The sequence below is a fragment of the Hypomesus nipponensis genome, chromosome 21 (assembly GCF_054491055.1).
Source record: "Hypomesus nipponensis isolate SF chromosome 21, ASM5449105v1, whole genome shotgun sequence".
NCBI lineage: Eukaryota > Metazoa > Chordata > Actinopteri > Osmeriformes > Osmeridae > Hypomesus > Hypomesus nipponensis.
Window position 1 is genome coordinate 15228299 of NC_140381.1, and position 19630 is coordinate 15247928.

The following is a 19630-nucleotide window of genomic DNA, read 5'->3' on the forward strand; positions in this document are numbered from 1 at the left end:
ATAAGCGGTCTGTACGGACAGTGAGACATTCAAATCTGGTAAACTGTCTGCACAGCAGGAAGAGTTTTGCTTTGACAAGGGCATGTTGTTTGTCAGAGAAGGCAAGGTCGTAAATATTCACAATGACTCGAGGTATGGATTTGGAGTTACTCACAATTTTGGTGCCATATGGCCAGAAAGAGGTTTCATTAACTCCTCAGGTGGAGCAATTAAGAATGGAAAGATGATTTGATAATTTAATACTATTACCGAGATACCAACTATTGTTAAGTGTGAAGCTCATACTAACAATAGCAGAAATTTTTTTTCAAGAGGAAATACTAGAGCTGATGTTGCAGCAAAGGCTGCGGCCCTCTGATGTGTCCCAGGTCTGTATTTGTTTTTTGTGTCTCAGCAACCAGAAACGCGCATTCCCTCTCTTCATGTTGTGGTGGACCTTCAAGTCGCTGCTGATAACACTGAGAGGGATGGTTGGTTATCTGTTGGCTGTGTGAAAGATTCCACGTGCATTGTTCCCTTGGTTGACTCGCATGGCACACGGATGTGCCCATACGAGCAAGGGGGGTATGGTCTCAATAGTAAATACAAATTGGTTTTGCACCTGGTTTTTCCACAAAGGCTGAGCAACATTGTGCTCAGTGTCATATTTACCAGCAGCATAATCCCGGAAAGGGACCAAAGAGAAGACACCCAGCCCACCCACCACCAAGTGGTCCTTTTATTAATTTACAAATTGATTTTATGCAGATGAACAAGTGTTGTAATTTTGAGTGTGTACTTGTAATTGTTGTCATGTTCTCTAAATGAGTAGAAGCCTACCCATGTCGGAAAGTTGATGCTACCACGGTAGCCAAGATTTTATTATAAGAGATGTGATCTGTAGATATGGGATCCTCACAAGACTGTCCAGTGATAGAGGTTCACATTTCACAGGTCAAAATATTTCAGGAACTTTGATAAGCGCTCCAGATCAACCATCATTTCCACTGTCCCTACCACCCACAGTCTGCGGGGACAGTGGAGAGGCAACATGGACCTTTGAAAAAAAAAAAAACTAGCCAAGATATGTGGAGACAGGCCTGAAGTGGCCTGATGCACTTCCACTAGCTCTTATAGCCATGAGGTCCACTCCCCAGAGGAGAAATTTACTTTCCCCACACAAGATAGTTGAAGGGAGACCAATGAGATTGCCTGTCTCTCCCACTATCACTGACACAGATGGATATCCACCAAATGGATGATATAGTGTTAAACTTTTGTTACGCCCTAACTAGAGCAGCCAGGGTTGTGCATTCACAGGTGAAAGCTGCCCTGCCTGGGGAGCCATGTCATCCCTATCAACCGGGAGACTACGTGCACGTGAAAGTGCACAAATGGAGGACTGCCTCTCACCGAGATGGAGCTGTCCATAGCTGTTTATCTTGGTGACTCACACAGCTGTGAAAGTGGAGGGTCGTCCAACATGGAGCCATGCGACACACTGCAAAACAGCCCCGCCACCGAACAACACGGTGGAGGGTTCAAACGGAGAGTCAGGGGCCGGTGGAGGAGCTGGTGCACCTCCAAATGGTGCCTGCTCCAACTTGTCATTTGTCTCATCCCCACCGGGTTACTCTTCCAGGAGTACACCAAGGGGGGTGGAGACCCGTTTGCAGCAGCTGATCCGGGAGCAGGTTCCAGTCCAGCGGACCGATTTGAGCCAGAACCAGGACCCCGCCATCCAGCACTCCAATCCAGGGGTGCTGAGAAGGAGGTCCCAAAGAACACCCACCCGGAGGTGTTGAAGACGTCGAAAGGTGAGTCACATGTGGAGAAAGCCAGAGAGGGGCTGCTGTTGCTACCATGCCTCTCTCCCCCATATGTGATTCATGAAGCAGATGACAGCACCCAGTCGGGAAACCAGAGAGAGGAGCCTGGAGAGGGGAAGACACTTTCAGTCTTCCCCGGCCTCTACATGAAGCAGATGACAGAACCCAGAACGGGGACGAGAAGATACTGAGGCAGAGGCACTCGGTTGTTTAAAGGAAACCAAGGCCGCTGCCTGAGCTACGATGCAAGATGAGATCCAGACATACTGACGCACACACCTGACAGACATTTACTGATACTGGACGCACGAGTCCACAGACATCGCATACATGAGCCACACCGAGAGTCACTATTGCACGCTCCCAATTATACTGATGTGAACATTGAGATTCATCATAAAGCACACATGAAGAACAATCTGTACAACAACACCTTACCGTGGAAGAAAAAAAATGACTGGACCAGCATTAGAGGGGACAGAGTTTGTGGTTAGAGTCCCAAGCACCCTGGAGGTTATCCAGGGATATCTGTCCCTCTGTCAATGCCTGATATGTGTAAGGTTAAGAAGTGGTTTCGTGTAAGGTTGGATGTAACAAATGAGACTGTTCTTTGGAACGAATCAGTCATCTCTTGAATATGCCCCATCTGCATGGTTATGGTGTATGGCAGAGTGGTACAGTGAGAGTGTTGGGGAATAATACATGTAAGGATACGGTTTCTATGTATGCTCACCCTCTACTGGATGATTTGAAAGTTCCATTGTATCTGATTTCAATGTTACTTGTCTTGTATACCATTTGGATGGGTGACATTAATTCCTGATGTTGCTGACTACGCTATTCATACACCTTTAGCATACTACAGAAGATGTAGTATATGGTTGATTGAATGTTCAAATAATTATGGGAAGTTAGTTGAAAAAAAAAAATACATTTAACCACACTGTGTTTAGGTATGCTAACAGCCTGTTGCATGATTGCCTGTTGCAGATGGACCTGTAAGTACTGTATAAGGACATCACCATGTTGGCTTCCTCATGTAGCTACCAAGGGCACCATGTGGGGATGTGGTAAGAGTGCTTATTATTTCCTGCCGGCCGACTGGTCGGGAACGGGTTACCTTGGGTTTATTGTAGGAGCCCTCAGACCTATAGATGGGTTGCCCCTGCACCCCTTGCTCAAACATTGGTGGCACCGCCACAAAAGAAGTATTATTAAAGCAGATGTTAAGAATCTGGGATCACATCACGTGGATTCAATAGTACCTCAGTCACTTGTCATGTTTTCAGCTGCTATTTTCCCTGTGTATGGTGTTATCACTGCCTTTACAGATATTAGGAGCTTAGCACTAGGGTTGGAGTCTATTGGTAATGAGACAGCCAACGCCTTAACTGCGGTTGCTTCTGAGATGAAGGCCATGAGGCAGGTAGTGCTACAGAACCCTATGGCATTGGATTATCTGTTGTCAGCTCTGTGATAGGTCATGACTGATATACTTTTATCCCAGATGAATCTGCTAATATCACAAATATGCTCACATTAAAGAGATAATTTCAGCTTTGGGGGAACTTGAAGCTTGGAATTGTGCTGACTGACCTCCTCGGGTGGGGTTTCTTTTTCGACTATATTTCAAATGGGAATCACTGGATTGGGCGAGTTAATCGTTGTTGTGCTGATTGTGGTTTGTGCTTGGAAGATGTGTACTTTCTGTTGTGTACAGTGCTGTGCAGTAGGCTCTCTGAGGCATGCCAGTAAAATTATGGTAGCCCAAATCAAGCCACAGACAAAAGCAAGCAAAACTGATGATTACTGTATTGCCCTGAGAATGATGGACTTGTCTGATATGTAATCTCAAGTACCACGTGACTACTTTGCCAATGTAATAAAGATGGCCATTTGCCTCCTTCTATTTTCCAATTGATATACAATATTGTATGCAATCTGAAGAGATCTGTCTTTAACCACAGATCAGTTAACATTAATTAAAGATAATGGTTACTTTATTGCTTGTATACTGTTTGAAATGCTCTGAATTTACATGTAATGAACAATGTTTGGTCTATACCCTGCTGTGTTGAGCTCACGAGAGCACGACCCTTGGTTATGTCCAGGAGAGAAATATGCCTATGTTTCTAGAATCGTTGATAAACTGTCATTATGCTGTTTGCTTATGAAGTGAATAGCTGTAAGCTGGTTCTTTTGTAAGGTCCTAGGAAATGCCTGTGTTACTAGGATGAATCAGAGGTTACAATATCACCAAAGTGTATAATGCCATGCAACTTTGAACAAGGAAAATAGAAGGAGGGTTAAGGTCATTTCTGGGAGCCCTATCTAGAGAACTAAACAAAAGCTATTCACTTCATTGACTTTGTACCTTTTTCACCTGATTGGGTACTACCTAATACTTCTTCAAATCCTATAATCATGTATGCTGTAGTGAGTAATAAAAGATACTGTATTGTTTGATTGTTAAGGTATTGAAATGTTATGAAACTTGTGAAATGTAAGGCACTACAGCAGGCCCCAGGTAAACAGTTGATGAATGATTGTTGTGTTGACGTTAAACGTCAAAAGGGGGGACTGTGGAAGAAATTTAGATTTCCTGTGTGCTTTCATTATTCACTAATCAAGAGAACTAGTCATTGGATACTAGTTAGTATGTTCTCATGTAAGCTTGCTATTAATAAGAGTAGATTGTGTCTATGTGTCAGGGTTAATAGATGTTTGAGATCAGGAGAAAGTACTGGCTAAATGGTCCTTGTCATGACTACAAGGAGAGCTCCAACTATGAACTCTGTAGTTTGAGTGGTCATGTGTTGGGAGCTGTAAATCTCTTTCTCTGAGACTGTTGTAACGTCATTACTGCCTGACTGTCACTATCTATGTTTACATTCTTGTGCCCTATAAAAGATGGTCCTCTGTCCTTCAGAGAGGAGAGAGACTTGATTGAGACCTAAGCCTGGTGTTGTGTTGTCATTTATTGTCAGAGGTCTGGTTTTCTCTCCCAATCTGCAGATTGATAAATACTTATTAAAATCCAGAACTCAACTGAACTTAGTCACTCCGTTTATGAAGAGACGGACAAAACACTTTCTTCATCAACCCCCAGGAAGCAAAAGTCTGCCACCCTCTCCACACTGATCCGGCTGATGGTCAATGGTGTGATCTCGGTCTTCTTTCTCCTGTAGTCTATTAAGAGTTATTTTGTCTTTGCAGTGTTAAGGAGAAGGTTGTTGGCCGTGCTCCAATTCGACAGCTGCTCCACTTCTTCTCTGTAGGCGGGCTCATCCCCCCCAGAGATAAACCCTGCCACTGTGGTGTCATCTACAAACTTTACAATTGTGTTACTGTGATGGACAGGGGTGCAGTCGTGTGTGTAGAGGAAGTAGAGCAGGGGACTGAGCACACAGCCCCGGGGGGAACCAGTGCTGAGGCTAAGGGCTGTGGATGTGTGATGGCCCACACTGACTGTCTGCGGCCAGAGAGGAAGCCGCTGATCCACCTGCATGTGGTATAAGGAAGCCCGAGGTCCCCCAGCTTAATCACTAGCTTGTGTGGGAGGATGGTGTTGAATGCAGAGCTGTAATCCACTAAGAGCATTCGCACATAGCTCCCCTGCTGCTCCAGGTGTGACAGAGCGGCATGGTGTGCTGCCGCCACTGCGTCTCCTGTGGGTCTGTTCGCTCTGTAGGCAAACTGGTGGGGGTGAAGGTTGCAGGGCATCCTCTGTTACACTCCGTATTTTTTGTTGAGCAGGCCTCTGCATGACCCTCCAGACATGTAAAAGTGAAGAAAAGATCCATGTCAGTTGTGAAAAATTAACCTTTTTACATCTACACTTGACATAAACTACAGTTTTGACTGTGAAATGCAGTGGCATTACTTGAACTTAAATCCAAATGTGTTGAACTGATGGAGACCCGGCCATGCAAAGTCACTCCAAACATTTGGCTCAATTCCAGGCTCTGGCAAGAGTATTTAGCTCTAAACTGGTCAATATACACATCTGACCAAAGACCAACAACTCGCCCTTTGCCTGTAAACAGTGATTCTGACTGTCAGAGACCTTAAAATACGCTGACCGAGTGAAACTAGCCTGGCTAACGTAGGTCGCTTTCTCAGGAAAATGACAAATGAAATAGGCTTGTTTTGAAAGATCCTATATACTGGCTATCTTCAGCAGACTCTTGTCTACAAAAAGCAGCCCTCCCTGACGTTTTAGGAGTAGAATTGAGTGAACAACAATATTGTTTACACACTGCCAGTGAGTGAGCGAGCCGAGTCTGTCACTGAGGCTAAGTCATAACAATGTACACCCGGGGACGCAGTCTCACTCCACTTGCAAGTTTTCCACAAATCACAAAAATAATCGGAGCATCTGGCTAAAAGCACAATTCCCACATCTCCTAAAGGCTGCCCTCCTCGACATTTTTGGTGTCGATCGAACTGTGGAATGGTGAACTTATGAACATGACGGGAACAAAACATGGCTGCCGCCTAAGCCTACACAGTATAAACTGTAGTGTTAAATTTCCAGTGTTAAGTAGCCTAGTATGGAGGACCAAACCTGCCATATTTACAAATGAATGAATGAATAAATAAATGTCCACATCCATGCATTTAGACAGAAATAAACGAATATATATATTAATTAATGCACAATTGTCAATCAATAGTTACATATATTTTACATTTATGTATTTATTTATTTTGTATTGATTTATTGATTTATTGATTCATTCATTCATTTATATATTCATTTATTCATTTATTCATTTATTTATTCATTTATTCATTTATTCATTTATTCATTCATTCATTCATTCATTCATTCATTGTTCCCAATATGATAATGAGAGGAGGCCAGTAGGCGTGGAAACTGATGTTCAGACATTGCAATCAATCCAGAGCCATAGATTCAATCTAGCTAACGGCTGGGACACACTGGCTGCGAAGCGCCCTGGAGCGCCACAATATACTACGAATGGCGCGATGCTGTTCACACTAGACGCGCATTTCTCCACGCCGGTTACCAAGCCTTTCACCTTCTCTGAGATTTTCTTTTCTACATGTAAAGCTGACATGTACATAAACATGGCATAGGCTACAGGCTATTTAGGCAACTTGTTGCTCCAACAATAACCGTCGCAACGGCATCCCATTCCCAATATAACGTGGCAACGTTTGGCTTTTGTTGCCGTAGTCTTTGTAAAATATGTGCTATGGGGCATACAACTCCATTTAGGACTAAGCTACTTTTCATCTTCGATGATTAACTTTGTGTCGTCAATCTTCACAAATTTCTCTTCTGCTTGATTGGGGGCTATATGCCAGATTGTCTATCTCGCTCTTACACACAGGACAAATATGTTGGTTTGACAATCAACAATCAGGATTTTTTATTTTTAAATGTTTACGTTTTTATCGGGGTAAACACATGGTTGGCCGGTCAGCGTAGTGAAGTTGGGTGTTAAGTGATAGCCCACAACTAACGTATTAAAATCTTTATAACATGTTTGTTTATCCAAATATCATATATGGTGAATTAAATCTTTGTTTTCAACAAGGTCGGCCAGCCTGTCCATGTAGGCTATGTTGTCCATGACAGCAAGGATGGATGTAAGGCTACATAATCGAATACAAAGCGTGGAAAACGATTAGTCAATGGTGTGTCAAATACCGCCTACCTATTTTGATTGACACATCTCATTAACATATTGAGAAGAAGAAATACAGGAATGAATGAACGAATGAATAAATGAATGAATAAATGAATGAATAAATGAACACATGAATTAATAAATGAATGAATACATGAATGAATAAATAAATGAATAGATACATGAATACACAAATAAATACATAAATACATGTAAATTATAAGGTAATATTGATTGACAATTGTGCATTAATTAGTACATGTATTCATTTATTTATGTCTAAATGCATGGATGTGGACATTTATTTATTCATTCATTCATTTTTAAATATGGCAGGTTTGGTCCTCCATAGCCTAGAGTTGACCAGTGTTAATGTCAGAGTTGATAAAAATGCTTGCAACACTGGTGGTGTTAAAATATGCCACAAGGGGCGCTGTGGAGTTCCATTTACTAGAGTTGATTGAAAATGCTAGTAACACTCGTGGTGTAAAAATGTCGTTTGCGAACGTCACACACAAACGGTCAAAACCAGCTTATTGCCCAGTCTGCGCCGAGAGGACAGGAGAAAGCCCATGGGTGAGTGATTTAATTTTGGAAAATATATCAGCAAGCTAGTGTTATATCGACATTAAGATTATGTAATTTATATCAATTAATTATTTTGTCAAAGGAAAGGAAAAATTCCGAACCAATTCAAGTTATAGGTAATTGTAAAAAAGAATTGCTAACAGCTAGAGCTAACAGTCAGGGTAGCTAGCCTAGACCTTGACACCATTTCGTTTCACGTGATTTAGCTACAAGAGCATGTATCGAATTTAAATCACAAGCTATTTTAATGCAAGGGTAGTACATATCATTCAATCAAACTGAATAGTGGGTGAGTAATTTTGGTGAAATAACATGGTAGACCTAGCCTACTTAAATGTACTGTATAAGTACAGTAGCCTATCGATTTAGGCTAGGTCTAGTTTGCTATCTAGGTTAAGCTGGCTACGGAACCTAGGTAATTAGCTAGCATGAGAAGCTAAGAATGGCGCGCATAGTTGCTAGTCGAAACGTTTTCTTGAACCAATTTTTTGTTGGATATTTACTTGAAACATTTGATATTATTTAGTTTACTGAAAAAAGACAAGCCCCCCCATTTCAGAAAAACGTATTCCTTTTATACTTCATTTCATTTTCTAAAGGAAATGTGATGAACTTTGCAGGTGGCAATGGAATTAAAATAATACGAGGGAAGATAGTTTAAGGATTTAACTAGACGGCTCAACTCAAGGAGCAATATTAAGTTAATATAGTTAAGTTGAACTATTGTTAACCATTTATTGTCTTTCAGAATTTAAAGATGTTAGTAAAGGTAAAGTATGAGAACGCCAACAAATTAATCAGACTTCCAGATAGCTTCACACACGTGGATTTCATTAAAGAAGGTGATTTGCATTCAATGGCATATTTAACTGTATATTTACATTATCCTTATCATTGAGATATTTAATTAGCATGTTTCTGTGCAGTTCAGAGTAAGTTTGGCCTACCGTCTGACACAGTGCTTCACATATATGATGACACTGAAACTGAGGTAGAGGATGTCCTGCAAGAATTACTGAACGAAAAACCTAACCTGATGTTAACGGTCAAAGACCAAAATGAAGGTCTGATGGCCTTGTTGGTATAGTTGTGTGGATGCCTCCTTTAATCAGCCCTTGCAGTTTCAGATACATGGTGGAGCTCCTGCACAGATACTGTGTCGCTGTCGAGCCACTCAAGTGATCAAGATAGAACACCTAGTCGCACAGAACGTCCTCAAAAGAGACCCAGGACATCAGATGAATCAGCATCTGAGGCAAAAGAGGTAACCTGTACTTTTTTCTAATAAGCTTACATACATTTATACATTCTGTATGTGTTACACACACTAAATGTGCTTAAAACATATCATTTTAATTGTTGTTTTTGAAGATGGTCCTTGCTGTCCTCAAGCAGAAAGCAGGGGGAGATGTTATCCTCACAGAGTACAACGATAAAACCTCCCTGGCAAGTGAAACAAGACGACTTCTTGTCAACATACTTGTTGGACACATGGTTGAGATGCATGGGTAAGTTTTCTTTTTTTTACAGGAACCAATGTGGTTCTAATGTAAAATTCCTCAACTTAAAAAACGGATTAATGTAAAACAATCTTACAAATTTATAGAGCTGGACATAATTTGGTAAACCACGAATCTTAAGGAATGCTTCAAATTGTTTTAAGGTACTGGTATGTGTGGCAAATATGACTGGATATGTCTAATTTCTAAGGGCGTGTGGGGTTTTCTTTGTTCCCGTTTAAGGAGAATCCCCACAAAGAAGCAGAAAGAGCAATATGCTCTTGGAATTGTAACACTTTTCCCATCATTCAAAGATACTTTTTCAAAGAAGGGCTATGTAAGTACTTAACTAACATGTTTCACTGCATTTATAAAAAAGTACAGTCTTCCCAGAACCAAAGAGCATCTTACACATTTCCAGTTTTCTCCAACAACCAATAAGGTCTCCTACTGACTACCATCTTGCCTGGGTTCAGTGTCATGCCAGTAGTCCTTTTTACAACACTTGATGGCTCTATTTAGTATATCTGCTTCTGTGCAACACCAAAACATTTAATACCTCATTGATTGTGTCTTGCAAATGTTTGCTTTTATTTCTGTAGGAGCACTTCTACGATCCTGATGGCGGAACTGGCTACATTGCATGGCGCCTTAAAACTGTGCAGAGGAGTATATCCCATCGTACCCGAACAAACCTGGATGCCAGCATCCCTAAGGGGGAGAGACCTGGCTTTGGACCTTCCTTAAATAGATGTACCTATCCCGAAGAGCTTGATGAAGATGCTGTAAGGGAGGCCATTGCCTGTCTTACCCATTCTTCAGATGAAGCACAGATCTTCCAAAAAATGAAAGAGACTTTTCAGCATAGACATTAACTTGTCCATGACCCAAACAAGACCGCTGATATACTCCAGATCTTTCCAAGGTTTTTAAACACCAAAGGACTGGTAAGATGAGTGGTTCAGGCAGGAGGACTCAGTATGTCTTACTAATACTTTATTGCACACTATACAATACATGATTGTACATTTGATTTGATTTAGCATTGTGGTTCTGCTCGCATCGCTCCCTGCCGCATCCAACAAGACACCGTCTGGACCTCCGAGCAGAGAGCAGTAGGGATGGAGATTTTAACTGATTTCACTATTCGAATAGTATCCGAAATTATTTTCGAATATCCGGATAATCTATTTTGTTAATGTGGTTCCGTTATGTAATTAGCCTGACGTGACGCAAAGCATACAGTAAACACATGAACCACCACACATTCTGGCAATAATTGGGACTGTTAAGCTATTAGATTAAATAAGGGTTGAATAAAGAAAACAAATGAAAGATCAATTTATTAACATGACGAAAAGACAACTTTGAAAAACGCTGCGTCTTCAGACGTAGGCTCTTAATTTGGCGGAGAAGCGATTAGCCTATTATGTGAAATAAAAAGTATGCTACATTGGACTAAATTAAACACATTGGGTAGACTATCCTCAATAAAAACGAAAGACACACATGGAGAACTATTGCATATTAACTTGGATATTAACTTGGAACCGGAATCCTATAGGATACGGTGCGCCACCACACAATGCAAACATAAACAGCCGATTACGCTAGCTCTACATTGCTACTGGTAAGAAAATAAATAAGCCACAACTGCATTAGCCATACGCATTTTTATTCAGGAGAATTAGCATGTAAACATGCTCAGGGGAGAGGCGAGTATGGAGTCGATTTACGAGCAGGCCGGCGTAGAAAAGACTGCAGGACCTGAGGTTGCTGCGAGGTACTGCTTAGCCAGGACACTATGCGTCTTGTAGCGCCAAATGAAATGAAAGGAGACTCGCAGCAGAACTCAGGCGTAGCCTACCTTTTTTGATGGTTTTCACCATTTTCTAACGTCACAACTATTAGAATTCACAACACGACGCGACGGTTTTTCAATAAAATGTTTTTTTTTATTAAACTACGCTCATAAGTATTCGAAAAAAGTATTCGAATACTAACTTACTTTAGGATATCCGGATATTCGATTAACCACGCTCATCCCTAGAGAGCAGCGACGCATTCCCCCTGCAACAGAAAACAGAACCAAGGGAGGAGGCCGGGGAGGCGGCGGCAGCAGGAAGACTGATGTCTATGTCGCATTAGCGATGCATGTGCCAGGATAACCCCGCTTTGTACCCCGCCCTGTTAGGGAGGGAGTGCCCTGCAGCGTAAAATGTCTCGCGTCCTCCTTCATGAACCAGCTCCGCTTCTTTTTCCCCTGCTATGTTTCAACTGAGCAATGACTGAAACTTTCTTTTTACATGTTGGGATGACCTGGTTAAGTTAGTTGAGGGAGTTGGGTATTGTGGTGAGGGATTTTTAGTTTTCTAAGAAAATTTGTCTTGAAGGTTAACCAGGACTTCAAACTGCTCTTTGATGCCGAGACTGCTTCAAAACTGCTGGAAAGGTGGGACACCACTTTCAAGCAGAAGATCATCAGTGAAGCCACATCCCTCAATTCAACGCCTGCTGTGTGTTCCCTTCTTCGGTAGGCAAAAAACGAAACAGACAGTCAAGATTGCTCCAGTAAGAAATTCAAGTTGTTTAATTGTAGAATTTTGAACTGTGAATGTACTTGTAAGTTCTGTAGTAACTATAAGGAACATATAGGCCTAGTGTTGCATATAGGCCTAGTGTTGTTCTTCTGTGCGCAATGCATGGTTTTGCAGCAAGTGTTAAACATATGTCAAGTAGGAATGTGTGAATGTGGGCCCTGTCCCTCTCTACAAGGTGTGGCGTGAGAAATAGTTGAAATGCGTGTGTCACATGGCGAAACCGTTAGAGTTGGCAGCTCTGCTAAAATGCATGCACAGGTCCTAACATTCAATTTGGAAAAGGTCTGGATGTCATTCTCAATGTATTAATCATCATTTCAGACTGGGACAGTGATATGTCTATGCTGCTTTTGCTGATTCATCTTCTACCTCAATCTGGAGTGAAGAGGGCTCTGAAGATAAGTGCAGTGGATGCAGCCAGCAGGATTATTGTGCATCACAAGGTATCAATTATGTGCCATAGCTTCTCTCCTATGGTTTAATTAGAATGCTAGAATGCAATGTTTTTTTGCCTTCCATATGAGTGCCTTTTTTTTTCTTCTTTTTTTCAAACCTGACACTATATATATATATATATATATATATATATATATATATATATATATATATATATATATATTTCTATTAATAATAAATACAAAATCTTTTGTTTCTCCATATAGTCATGCAACAGCATAGATGAACACCTGCGCCAGAGGAAAGGTCGACAACCCTATCTGCTTGCTGTAGGAGGATCACCCCGCCAGATTGACCAGCACTACATAGCTCTTGACCAGAAGCTCATTCCTTGTCAGGCGGGTGGTTCCCTCTCTGCCTTTGATGAGTTGTTCAAAATCCACTTTTGCTTCAACTTGATATATGATGATGCTCGTCTTCACTTCTTCACTTTCATGCAGACAACGGTATATAAACTTGACATTGGGAAAACCAAAGAATCGCCTAGAGTTAAAGAACTTCGTGCAAAACTAATCAACTAGGTTAAACAATCCAGCATGTTTTCTTGTTTTAAATGCCAGTCCACTTTTGAAACCAGCCAGTTCCTTGTTACTCATTTACGTTTTGAACATGGTTTTTATCCCAACAAGAGTTTCAAACTTATGTGTTCACAGCAAACATGTAGAAAGCAATTTGCTGGATATGCTGGATTTCGTAAACATTTAGATTGTAGTCATCAGGTAAATCAGACTTATGTAAGTAGCCTGGCTGTTGAGTTAAATGTTCCTTCTGATGACTCGTCAAGGCTTGATTTCTCTGAGTCGAGTTCTGTAGTTCAAGACTCATCCCATTCAGGGAATTTTGAGAACAGTGGGGAAGGTCTCAATACAGAGAACATAAAAGACGTGTGCAGCAATTGTTTCAAAGATACAGAGAAGTGGTGCATCCAGTAACACAGTCACATCGATTGTTTCAGATTTGGAAGAATTTGCAACTGGAATGCATTCCCAAATTAAGCAAACTGTGCTATCAGTCATTCCAGATAGTGTTCCTTTGAAACCAGCAGTTGAGCAAACATTGGAAGATTTTCAAAACCCATTTTCTGGTTTAAACTCAGAATACAAACGAGTGAAGTACTTTGGTGAGAAATGGGGTATTGTTGATCCTCTCGAAATTGTTTTAGGTGTTAGGTATGACACGAGACGTAATGGGACAACTGGCATGTATAGTCAAGTTCCAGTGAATGACACATTTATGTATGTCCCTATACTGGAAACCTTGAAATTTCTGAGACAATCAAAGCAGACACCTCAACCAGTGACGATATCTATAGGGATTTTAATGATGGGGCTTACTTTAAGATGCATCCACTGTTCTCCAAATTCAGTAATGCTTTACAGATCCAGTTATATTATGATGACTTTGAGACCGCTAATCCCCTCGGCTCAAAGCGTTGTATTCATAAGGTGGGCGCTTTGTATTTTGTTTTGCGGAACTTGCCACCAAAATTTAACTCTGCTGTCCATTTAGTATCTCTGTTCCATTATCAAGACTTAAAGAAATATGGTTTTGATATGATTCTGGAGCCTTTGATTGCTGACCTAAAAAAACTAGAAACTGATGGCATTCATTTGCCAATATCCTCTGAAAAAGTGCATGGTACAATAAGTCAAATAACTGGAGACAATCTTGGAATGCATTCTATACTTGGCTTTTCTGAGTCCTTTAGTGGGCGACACTACTGCCGTTTATGTTTGCTTAATAAGAATGATGCCCAAGATGTCTTCTGTGAGGACGATCCTAGAAAAATCATTTGTGGCAGACAATCTTTTGAGATGCATTGCCAGACCCTTGAGTCAAATCCAAGCAATCCTGTTTTTGGAGTAAAAAGAAATTCATCTCTCAACAATTTGCAGTTTTCATGTGTGCCACAATTTTTCTTTTTACATTATGCATGACCTGCTTGAAGGAGTAGCTCAATATGAGCTTAAGCTTCTTTTCAATTACCTAAGTGACCATTTCATATCAAAGCAAGATCTACTCTCTCGAATCTATGCATTTGATTATGGTTATCTGGAACGTAAAAAACATCCAACCAATGTCAATTTGGACAGTCCAAACAAAAGCTTGGGACTGAATTCCATTCAGTGTCTGTGTCTTGTAAAAAATGCACCTCTGATATTTGGAGATATTGTAACTACAGAGAATACACACTGGAACCTTTTGCTTATGTTATTGCAAATAATGAACATTATTTTTGCCCCAAGCATTACTTATGGGATGACCATGTTACTAAAGCATTTGATTAAGCATCAGCTTAATCATCAGCTTTTTAAGAAACTGTACCCACATCATACTTTGATACCATTTCATGGTACATTATCCATCTTGTATTAGAAAAATAGGCCCTCTTTTGCATACTTGGAGCATGAGATATGAAGCAAAACAAACTTTTCAAGAACTGTATAAAGAATTTCAAGAATATTACAAAATCTCTTGCCAGTAAACACCAGATGTTAATTGGAAACCATTGGGACACACTAACATGTAATAGAAAAGAATACGGCCCTGTGTGTTTGTTTTCTCTTAAAGACAACAAAGAATTGGCAGACTATCTTGAAATTATTGTAAATGACAATGTGCATTGCACTAACTGGCTCAGGGTTGATGGAACAGAATACAGAGTTGATCTTAATGTTTGCAATGAGATCAAGCATGATGTCCCAGTGTTATTCATAATCTCAAAAATCCTTTTACTAAATGAATGCATCTACTTGATTGTGTATCCATTAAGAACTGATTATTTTTGTGAACATTACCATGCATTCAGAGTTTGTTATAGCAAGGAAAATGAAATGGTCATCAAACTTAGTGATTTGGGTCAGATGACAGCATGTATATTGTGCTTTCTCATTGTTTGATTGCTTGAACCACAGAATAAAAGTGGAAAAGTGTCCATTCTTGGCTTGTATTAATTTATTTTAATGTATTAAGTCATTTTTGTTGCGGGTAGTGGATATTATCACTCTGGTGTAGTGTTATAGAAACACTGTCCAGAGTTGTGTTTAACTCTAAAAAGGGATATGATCACTCTGGTGTAGTGTTAAAGAAACACTGTCCAGAATTGTGTTGAACTCTAAAAAGGGATATTATCACTCTGGTGTAATGTTATAGAAACACTGTCCAGAGTTGTATTTAACTCTTTAAAAGGATATTATCACTCTGGTGTAGTGTTATAGAAACACTGTCCAGAGTTGTATTTAACTCTTAAAAAGAGATGTTATCACTCTGGTGTAGTGTTAAATAAGCACTGTGTAGAGTTGGGTATTTAACACTGTTAGAGTTAATCTAGTAACTCTGTTGTAGAGTTAAAACTGTTACACTAGTGTGAGTGTTAAATTGACACTGCTCAGTGAGAATTATATAAACACTGTGACAGTAAAAATTTACACTTACAGAGCCAATTTAACACTACTGTTTTTACTGTGACGATCTCCCTGGCGCATAGGCTTATTACAAAGACTTTCTTGACCCAAATCAAAATTCTGAGCCGACAGGTCTGTGGGGAATCGTTTGTTCTCCTAAAAGCTGCCCTCCTCTACCGTTTTGATGAGTTCGCCGAGATGCTACATGATTCAGTAATTACACAGAGGGAAAAAGCTAGCTACTTTTGGAGTTCGGTTTTCCGTCACTTCAAACTCACGATCTAAAGGTCTCAAAGTGCTCAAACCTTCACCATAATCCAAGAGTAGTGTATCTTTCACGAACCCAATCCTTGATTCTAGGTTAAAACATCTCGCCAAGCTTGCGCGTGTGTCAAGTAGTGTGACCACCTGTCCCTCTTTGCGCTGTATCGCACATCATTTTCAATATGCAACGTGCGGAACAAGGGGTGAAAATGCTGTGCAACACAACGCAAAGCGAGACAGGTGGTCACCCTAGTGTCAAGGGGCAGGATGAGTCTGTGAGAATTTGGAGCGCGCGCTAGGGTGACCAGACGTCTGGATTTCGACCGGATAGTCCGGTTTTCCAGCCTTTTGTCCGGACCGCTGTTGCGTGTCCGTCTTTTCGCCCTTTTGTCCTCCTTTTTGACCTTCCTGCCCACCGTCGCAATTTAGCACTCGCGTTCAGAACTCCCCTTTATCAGTAAGAGCAGCAAAGTCCAATTCCATGCCTTCTGTAAACTCTGTCATATTGACATAGACGTGAGTAGTAAGGGGAAAGGGGCTGTAGAGTGGCATTCCGCTACAGAAAGGCACAAAGAGAACACTAGTTCTGCCGGGCACTCTTCGTTGACATCGTTTTTTGCTCCGAAAACAACAGCAGATGATAAAACGACCGCTGCTGAGCTGACGAAATTATTTCATACTGTAAAATATCACCACTCTTATAGGAGTTTAGACTGCAGCGCAAAAGTTGAGAAACTTATTTATGAAGACTCTGTGATAGCTAAAGGTGTGACCCTTGGCAGAACCAAAGCACAAGCATTGTGTGAAAATGTATTAGCCCCATACTCCGTACACACACACGTAGATTACATAAAAGAAAACAATCTGCATTTTTCGATAGCGAGTGATGCATCGAACAAGGGTACAACTAAATGCTTTCCAATACTCCTGAGATATTTTAATTTTGAGAAGGGAGTGCAAAATCTGTTGCTCGACTTCTACAAGGATAGCGATGAGACGTCTGAAGCAATAGCCAGCCAGTTACTCGCAAAGCTAGACGCAGCTGGTCTAGATTTGAAAAAAGTGTGTGCTTACACAGCAGACAATGCGAGTGTGAACTGTGGGAAACACAACAGTGTCTATCAGAAACTTAAACTGGCTCAAAATGACATAAATTCTGCTAATTGTCTTGCTCACGTTTTGCACAATGCATCCAAATTTGCAGCAGAAAAAATGGATATTGATGTCGAAAATATTGTGCTCAAGATCTACAGCCATTACAGCATCTCAGCCTGCAGGACAGCACAGCTAAAATAATTTTGTGAGTTTTTGGAAATGGATAACTGCAATCTTTTGCGACATGTTGTGACAAGGTGGTTGTCATTACTTCCAGCAGTTGACAGAATAGCGAAATACTGGGAACCTCTCACCAGTTACTTCAGAAGTTTAGGAGAGGATGAATGTCCCAAAGTGCTATGGGCATGTTTTGGCGAGGAACATGCCTGTGATGTGCATGAGATTCACTTTTTCTTCCTCAGTCATGTTTTGAAGCTATTCACTGACTGTATCGAGACACTGGAAGCAAAAGCTTTTTGCATCACCTCAGTTTACCAGCTCATGTGTGATCTGAAAGGCCAGTCTGAGAGAAGACAGAGGGACACGTTTTTTGGCTTCACTGTCAACAACAGTGAGCTCAAAGCTCAAAGAGCTTACTCTAGATGTAGCCAAGAGATGTAAGGCTGACTTTACTGTTGTCTATGAAAGGGCCATGAAGTACCTCAGTGACAGATATGACTTCTCTGAACATAGCTTTCACAGACAAATGGGTCAATTGAGTCTAAAAGGTACAGTCCCCTTTGAGAAATTCTCTGAAGCAGTACAGGCCTGTAAGTTGTCAGATATTGACATGGATGGACTATATGAAGAATGTGGCTTTGTTGAAAAGACTCTCAGTGGCTCTGCAGAGTTCGAAAATCTGAGCAGTGAGGAGAGGTACTTAAAACTCTTTACACAGACTGATGTCCCTCTAATGAATCTGAGGATCATTAGTGCCTACATATTCTCAATCGCATGCAGTAATGCGCACACAGAGAGTTTTCTCAATGATGACCACAGCATGGAGAAATGAAAGGAATCGTCTAGAGATAGACTCAGTCAAGGCAGAGCTCCAGGTCTGCTCAACCTTTCAGAGGGATGCACAGAGATGTACCACAGGTTCCTGTCTAATAGGAAACTCATGGAAGCAGCTAGGAGAAGTGTGAAATATAAGAACTAGAAAATATTTGGTGAGTAGTTATGGATTTCATTCATCAGTTAGTAAAGTGTGGGTTGATATAAATATATCTAAATGTCTAGTTTTTGTTTGTTGGCATCTTGTTTGGTGTGGTCCTTGCAGGAAAGGATAGATGCTAGAGGAATCACTGTTAAGAGGATCAGCAGGGAGGCAGCCCAGGCTTAAGTGCCCCCTTACCCCTTCCCAGCAGAGGCACAGACACTGGGCCTGAGTGCCCCCTCACATTAATGAGTAATGTTATCGTTCTGTTTTCTGTTTTGAACAAAAAGTCTGTTGGAAGACCATGCATACCAGAATTTGTACTACAATTGAAATAGTTTGGGCAATGGTACTGCCTTATTTTCTTCTTTGTATTTTGACTATACATATCACCATCATATCACCAAAGACAACAGCAAATTGCACTTGTATTGAGTTTGTATTAAAATACAATTGTTGACTTGTTATTGTCTTAATTTCATACTTAATTGTATGCCCCCCCCCCCCCTCCGATCAACAACTTTTTGGGAGTGTCCTCCTTTTTGACCATTTGTCCTTTTTGGACCCAAGTGTCCTCCTTTTCAGGGTCATGCTTCTGGTCACCCTAGCGTGCGCTGTGGAGCAATTCAATTGGATTGAAAAATAATTGAATTGAAAGCTAATTGAAAATTAGCTACGAAAAATACTTCTATGACGCTTTTAAGCATGGCTGCCGTCTAAAATACGAGGCTGTCTCACGGGCGACCTGCACTCACTCAAAGTTCAAAGACTGTCACAACCTAAATCAAAAATGCAAGATTGCAGTTTCACTTGAAATCGCTTTCTCTACAAAGCCAAATGGTTGTGATTTTTTGGGGGTGGTATTTTTCACTCGTAATGCAAGCTCCAATTTGCAAGCTAGAAAGTCTCCATCACGTTGTATCCATGCGTCGTTGCTAACGTGTGTTGACGTGGTGACGTAGCTTGCACAGATTACCCTTCGTCGACAAAAGGCACTGTGTCCCCACAAAAACATTGTAACCTCCTAAACTGTGCAATGGAACGTAAATCCGAATACAACCAACGCAATCGAGACCAAGACAAATATTTTGACTCAGCTG

At 40.9% G+C, this 19630-nt stretch overlaps 2 pseudogenes across 1 annotated transcript; both read left to right on the plus strand.

Annotated features, from left to right (window-relative positions):
* The first annotated feature begins 1295 nt into the window (after positions 1–1295).
* On the plus strand, positions 1296–2652 carry LOC146238140 (uncharacterized; annotated as a pseudogene).
* Positions 2653–7958: 5306 nt separating this feature from the next.
* LOC146238141 (uncharacterized) lies at positions 7959–15537 on the plus strand (annotated as a pseudogene). Its single transcript, XR_014740623.1, has 9 exons — positions 7959–8044; positions 8805–8825; positions 9178–9320; positions 9428–9564; positions 9799–9892; positions 10158–10502; positions 11949–12088; positions 12477–12598; positions 12818–15537. The product of XR_014740623.1 is annotated as an uncharacterized LOC146238141 (transcript).
* Positions 15538–19630: the final 4093 nt, after the last annotated feature.